At 45.7% G+C, this 7,180-nt stretch overlaps 1 long non-coding RNA gene across 1 annotated transcript in view; it reads right to left on the bottom strand.

The window, feature by feature from the left end:
• Positions 1 to 6,573, bottom strand: part of LOC121015356 (uncharacterized) — a 60,960-nt gene extending 54,387 nt beyond the window's left edge. The window contains exons 1-2 of the long non-coding RNA XR_005783787.1: positions 6,145 to 6,573; positions 5,829 to 6,018 (exon numbers count right to left, since the gene is read on the bottom strand). This is a non-coding gene — a long non-coding RNA (uncharacterized LOC121015356). The remainder of the gene's footprint in view (positions 1 to 5,828; positions 6,019 to 6,144) is intronic.
• Positions 6,574 to 7,180: the final 607 nt, after the last annotated feature.

A 7,180-nucleotide genomic window follows, 5' to 3' on the forward strand; every position in this document is an offset into this window, starting at 1 on the left:
TTACCAAAAAGAAATATTTTATTTTCATTTTGTTCTCTCCTCTTCTTGCTATTTGGCATAATTATAAGTCACATAAATAATGACCTGTATTGGCTACTGGGCCCAGTGGAGTTAAGAGGACAAAACAAAGGGAATGTGTTAACATGACTCTTGGAAAGAGCACAACTGAAATGCATGGTTTACCATCTGACTGGAAACTGAATCTTAGCTCTTCACTTGACTTCTTTATGCCTCACTGTAAGATGAGAATTATAAAAATCAGTATTTCAGTTTATGGTAGCTATCTCACTGCCTGACAGACAGTTGGCACAGACACACATAATTTTGTATTCTACCATCACAAACTTGTTTATAAATATATTATTTTTCTATTTCGTATGTACATACTTTTATGTATTTATACATATATTTGCTGTGACATGCAATTGTTATTATATTTATCTCCAATTATGCATTAAGCAATGAGATAGCACAATTTAGGAAATAAGCAGAAAACAAGATTCAAAAATGAGGTTCTTCCTCTTCTGTAAGTTATAATCGGGAGGTTGGGCAGGGAGTATTCAACTCAACAAAAAAATTCCAAAATAGTTGACAAGACAGGCCAGTTTCCCCTGGACAGTCCTGATTTATGTGTGTTGTCTCAGCATACTTATTAATAGCTCCCTCTTTGGGAAGAGTGTCCTGACTTGATCAATTAAATGCTCACATACTAATGGCCACATGTGGTAAGATAAACCTGAGAAAAGGAAAACGTCCTCAAGGGCACCCGAGCCAGGATAAAAGCTTGCTAGGGTTAGACAAGATCTAGGCTGATGAGGGGAAGTAGCCATGTGAAGAATAAAACAGAAGCATGGCAGGAACCACCAATTTCAGAAGGATATTCTCTCTCCCTCTCCCTCTCTCTCTGCCCCTCCCCTGCTCTCTCTCTCTCTCTTTCTCTCAAAATAAATAAACTTAAAAGAAGAAGGAGGATAGAGCAGTGAGTGCAAAGATAAAAGCACAAGGGTCTATGAAGAATAGGAGAAAAATTGAAAAACAGAGGGATTATGCAGTTCCAAGGAGAAAATTGTAAAGGATGGCACCAGATAGATCGGTAGTTATCAGCTCTTATGAGTTCAGACGGTTTGGACCAGTCTATTCTAAAAGCAACACAAAGGAAGAAGGTGTTCTGTTTACTTGAATGGGAAGCTCTGCCATGGATGTGGGAAACTGCAGGCATAGAAAATAAAGAGCCTGTTTCATTTGGAAGCCCTTGGGGGACTGTTTATTTTACAACAAAGTAGTATCACTTTGTTTGTGGCCTCCTTCTTCCAGACGGTAGACGGGATCTGGCTAAGAACCCCAAAGCATGCAGCATCCATTTCACCGCTGAGTTTACATTTCAGCAGAACAATTCCAGAATGAATCATTGCACGCACAGGTTGTTGGTTATGCCCGGTTTGAAGCCCATTTTCAAAGCTCTTTTCTACTTTGTGTTCAAGGCTAAGTTTGCAGAGATTTATGTGGAGATTTCTTATTCTTCTTGAAAAATATAAAATCTTTCACCAGAGTATTTTTCTCACTCAGTGAGGCAGTGCTGGGCCTCCTTGTTGTTATTCTCCGTAAGACCTTTTCAACTTCCACTCAAATCTCTAGCATTTTTACTTAAGAAAGGAAGGGAGTAGTTGAGAAAAGAAAAATAAGCCCCCGACATGATCTAAAATGGGATGGGAAGTGAATGCATCCCTTTCAAACCAGCAGAATGTGAGAGAGAAAGCAGTAACTCAAGGGGACAAAACGGTGTGCCATCAAATAGGGAACTGATTTTAGGAGGATTCAATTTCTCAAAATCCCCTACTGCTAAGACCCAGCCTAATGCGCAGTAGGGTCTGAGGAATGGGTAGGTGCCTTCAGCGATGACAGTAGCTCAACACTGGGAAATAAACCTCATTAAAGAAAGATTGTGATCAAACATTATATATTCAAAAGGATGTGGCACCCAGTTTACAAAGAGAGGATTTCATGACAAAAGGAATCTGGGGAATGAGCAGGTGGTGAACTCAAACCAGGCTCTTCCACTTACATGCCTTGTGGCCTTGGACAAGTATCTTAAGCTCTCTGAGCCTCAGGTTCTTCATATGTACAAGGGGGAAATAACAGTACCTACCTTGGAGGATTGTTATTAGGATGAAATATGTATAAAGTACATAGAGTAATCCCTGACACAGAATAATTGGTTTTTTTTTCCCCATTTTTTTCATGTTTATTTATGTTTGAGAGAAAGAGAGAGGGAGAGGAGGGAGGGGGAGAGGGAGACAGAATCGGAAGCAGGCCCCAGGGTCCAAGCCATCAGCACAGAGCCTGATGCAGGGCTCAAACGCACAAACCACGAGACCATGACCTGAGCCGAAGTTGGACACTTAACCGACTGAGCCACCCAGGTGTCCCAGAATAAGTGCTTTATAATGACAACAGTAATAGCAAAAACCTACCAATAATTACTACTCTAAAATTTCTGTAAATCTAAAGTTTATGTTTCTATGAAATTATTTCGACTCCAGCTATGTTTCTTCCACCTCCTTCAAATCTTCCTAAAACCAAGAAGAATGTGTAATGCTTAGAGCAAAAACTACCAATTCAAAATTTGTAAACAAAAAAACTCGTGCTATGCTTTCTAAATTTTTGGTAATACACCTACACATACACCAAGGCCCTTAGTGATAAGAATATTTGCCCAGGTGAAGATGGTAGGGCCAGACATTATGGGGAGCTAGGCAGGGTCAGAGTTTATCTTTATAACTCTTTGTCTCAGTTTATAGAAAAGGAAAGGTCCCAGCTTCCAGACAGCCATGAAAACAAAATAAACAGGCATGTAAATGAGATGTGTTTTGGATGTGGGTTTGTATATATTGGCAGGAAGAGCAGTGAAACTTTGACTCTGCTTTCTTATTCTTTCTTCTGTCCCCCTCAGTGCCAAAGGAGTTATTTTTAAAAGCATGGGTTCGTGTTTTTGATCATAATGTTATGGCAAAAGGGGAGATGACCTTTACATTTCGTTAGTGGCTGTTATGCAATCAGCAGGCCCTACATGGCAGCACTTGACATCTGGTCGCCAATAATTCGGGTATTCTACAGCTCTTTCATTTGCCCTCACAATTAAACAGACCTCAGCAAGCCCGAACGTGGTACGATAGTAATTTATTCCTTCGTTCATTAAAAGAATATATATTCCTGGGGCGCCTGGGTGGCGCAGTCGGTTAAGCGTCCGACTTCAGCCAGGTCACGATCTCGCGGTCCGTGAGTTCGAGCCCCGCGTCGGGCTCTGGGCGGACGGCTCGGAGCCTGGAGCCTGTTTCCGATTCTGTGTCTCCCTCTCTCTCTGCCCCTCCCCCATTCATGCTCTGTTCTCTCTCTGTCCCAAAAATAAATAAACGTTGGGAAAAAAAAAAAATTAAAAAAAAAAAAAAGAATATATATTCCTTACCAAGTTCTACCAAAGCATCTTCCAAAGCCCAGTCTGGTATGGAATAATATGCAGAGATAAGCAAGTGTGCTGAATCTCTACCAACACGTGCAGAGGCATTAATCCAACTCTGTGCACCAGGACTGAGAGAGAACTTAACAGCTAAGAGCACTTCTATGTAAAACCCAAAGGATAAAGAGACGACCTACAGAAGCAGCCACGTGAGATACAATTCCATAGGAGACCTGGGTTTGTGATTCAGCAGGTTCATATCAACGAGAAGAGACTGAATGTCATGATTTATATAGCGTCCTAAATTCTTCAGCATGTCAATTCTTAGTTTTGACCACTCTGTAGGGGTTAAGTTCTGGGACAATTTTCCTAGAGAGAAGAATGATAATTTCTGGCAAATAACAACAAATGCTGACTTTGTACATTTTATGCACTATTTTTTTTTTCCTGGAGAAAGGAGAAAGTGAAAACTAAATTACTTCTGTGGCCTAATATTTTTTTCAGCCCTTACCTGAGAGACCAATGAAAGCATTGTCTATATTATTCCAAAATGTTGACAGAAAACTGATTCAGTAAATGTTCAAATAGTTTTCTTTATACAGAATTGAACAACCTGGAAAAATCTCACTATGCCACCAACTAAATTTCTCTATTTTCTTTGGATATTTGGCGATGGATGGTCTAAGACTACACATTAAAACATATTCACATAAAACCTGTACTCAGGGAAAAAGAATTCAAACTCATCTGATCCTCACTGCTGACCTTTTGTTATAAAACAGACTTAATTTTTCAAATCCCAATTCTCTGCTCCCGTGATGGCATTCTGCAGGGAGAATTGTTTGTAACAAAACTGGCATCAAATGGGATCTGATCCATCCAAAGAACCCAAATAATCTCTCTTAAGGAGAGGGTGGGTGGATGGGAGCTCATCCTATTCCTACAGAGAAAGAGTAAAATTGAAATGGTGAAAATGAATAATGTTTAAAACGTGTATTCCTTTATTTGCATCAACGTAAAGAGCCACAGATTTGAGACTTGCGTTACAATAGTTACTACTAGCTTCTGATATAAACAACCCTCTGCACATCAGTGGCTTAGCCCAACAAAGATTTCTCTCTCACGCATGCAGTGTCCACTGCTGATGGCCCTGGGCACCCCTCCCCCAATTGGCTCATGGGTCTGGATTCCTTCTGTCCTATGGTCCTGCCACCTTTGGAGCCCTTTGCTTCTAGCTGCACTGACGATGGAGACAGAGACAAGGAGATAGAGACAAAGAGATAGAGACAGAGACAGGGGGGATGGGAGATGATGCTGAACAGACTTGAAAACAGTAACAGACATCTGAATGACACCTGAGGGTCTAGGGGTTCTGACCTCTCAGCCTCACTGGCTTTAGTATTTTATCTACCAACAGCCTGTTCCACAATCCCTGGATCTTCATCAATCCCAAACACTCCTCTTTGAGGGCAAGGAAGGAGACCAGCGGACAGGCCAACACACAACTGCCAAGTAGCTCACCGCATCTGTAGGAAACGCAGCGATCACACTTCTGACAAATGATGCGGCCACCTCTCTGTACATGTCTTCTCCCCACTCTTCAAGCACCTGAGATAAATGAGTATGCATGGCTTTTCAATGGCCCTTCCACTATAGGGGCGCCTGGGCGGCTCAACTGGTTAACTGTCCCACTCTCGACTCTTGACTACTCTCAGGTCAGGATCCCAGGGAGGTGGGATCGAGCCTGGGATCGGGTTTCGTGCTGAACGTGGAGCCTGCTTGGAATTCTCTCCCTCCCTCCCTCTCTGCCCCTCCCCTGCTCGCTCGTGCTCTCTCTCTCTCTCTCTCTCTCTCTCAAATTAAAAAAAAAAAAAAAAGAAAGGAATTAAGGGGAAAATATAGCCGTTCTACTATATGAGAGCCGGGGTCTGTTGAAAGCAAGACAACAGGCCCCAAAGGGCGTGGTTCTGCGAAGCCCCCACCGAGGCCTGATCGGCGTCTGCTCGCCCGGAACTGGAACCCCACTCCGGTGGATCGGGAGCCGCGGGGATCAGCTCCCGGGGGGCTGCCTGCCCCCACAGAGCCCTGCCGGCCCCCACGGTCCCCCCCCCGACCCCGCGATGGCCAACCCGCCGTTTCCCGGAGGAGGACTCCCCCGCTTCCTCTAAGACCCTTTCACTTCCTCCAGTTCCTCGCAGGCCCTTTCCGTCCGCCAGTTCGCACGGCCCGGCCCGCGGCGAGTTCTGAGCGAATCAACACTTGGGTTGGTTACTAGGCCTCCGTTTACCTCGTATCGGCTCTGGGGTCAGAAGAGGGGACTGGAAAAGACACAAACACACGCCCCCTGGAGGAGCGAGCCGCAAGGCCCTCGTACCTGCCCAGCCGCCGAACCTGCCGCTCGCTGGCTGCCTCTCCAGGCGGGGAGGCCCCGTCTCGGGATCCCAGCGTCGCAGTCGTTCCCTTCATGGGCTTTCAGGCTTCACGTGAGCGTTTCGGTTTCCAGGCTGGGTGTGGAAACCGTCGGCCGGCGTCCGGGCTGACTTCAAAACCAGGACGGCCTCAGGCTGGAGTCAGACAGCGCCGACGTCAGAGCGAGCCGACGTCAGGTGGGTCCGACGTCAGACTGCGTTCGACGTCAAACCGGGGTCCACGTCAGACCGGGTCCCACCTCCAACTGGGTCCCACCTCACCCTGGGTCCTACGTCAGACGGGCCCCCAGCTCAGAGCCGGTCCCTCTTCAGCCCCGGTCCTACCTCCGACTGGGTCCCACCTCAGACTGATTCCCACCTCAGACCGGGTCCTACCTCCAACGAGGTCCCACCGCCAACTGGGTCCTACATCACACTGGGTCTCACCTCACGCTTGGGTCCCACCTCACACTGGGTCCTGCCTCAGACGGGACCCACCTCGCGCTGGTTCCCACCTCACGCTGGGTCCCGCCTCAGACTAGATCCAGCCTCAGACTGGGTTCCATACCCCCCTGGGTCCCACATCAGACAGGTCCGACTTCACATGGGGTCCCAAGTAGAAACCATAGGGGTCACACTGTGTCCAACATAGAAACCGGACCGAATTTAAGTGGGAGTAGGATCCAGGGTCAGAATGGAGCCAGTGAGAGGCCTCAGGTGAATAAAATTGTGTTTTAAGGCTGCACAAGTAAGTTTAACCTTAACAAACTTAATCTTGAATTACTGGGAGAATTCTGAAGCTCTTAGATAAGCTTATCCATTTAAGAAGTGCCCCAGAGAAAAGGGGGTCTCAGCCAAGTACTAACTAGAAAGGGTAAAAGGGGATTGGTTTTCTGTCTCTGCAGTTTCTGGCGACAGGATGAAATCTTCTGGAACAGTCCATCGAGTCCAGAGCCTGCAGCCTGGGATCCTGGGAAAGCACAGAAGCTGGCAGAGGGTGAAATTGTTGCCAAAGTCAGCGCTCCCAGATCTCTATGGTGCCTGGTGGAGAGAGGTAAAATTTCACCTTATCTCTTCTTTCCTAAATTCCGATTGGCTGGGGAAAAAAAACATTTATAAGAATTAGATCTTTGAATGTGACTTGTGAATTTGCTTTTTACAGAACCTATTGGTGGTCGATTCTTTTTCTCACAGGGGCAGCTGGGAGAAACACCTTCCTGTTTGTCCCATTTTTGTGTCCCGAGAACTTGGTTTGGCATCTATCAGGTTAGGGGTCCCCAGAATATGGTCAGACATAAATGCAGGTTGTACTTCATTT

The sequence above is a fragment of the Herpailurus yagouaroundi genome, unplaced genomic scaffold (assembly GCF_014898765.1).
Source record: "Herpailurus yagouaroundi ecotype Mexico unplaced genomic scaffold, PumYag 206, whole genome shotgun sequence".
Lineage (NCBI taxonomy): Eukaryota > Metazoa > Chordata > Mammalia > Carnivora > Felidae > Herpailurus > Herpailurus yagouaroundi.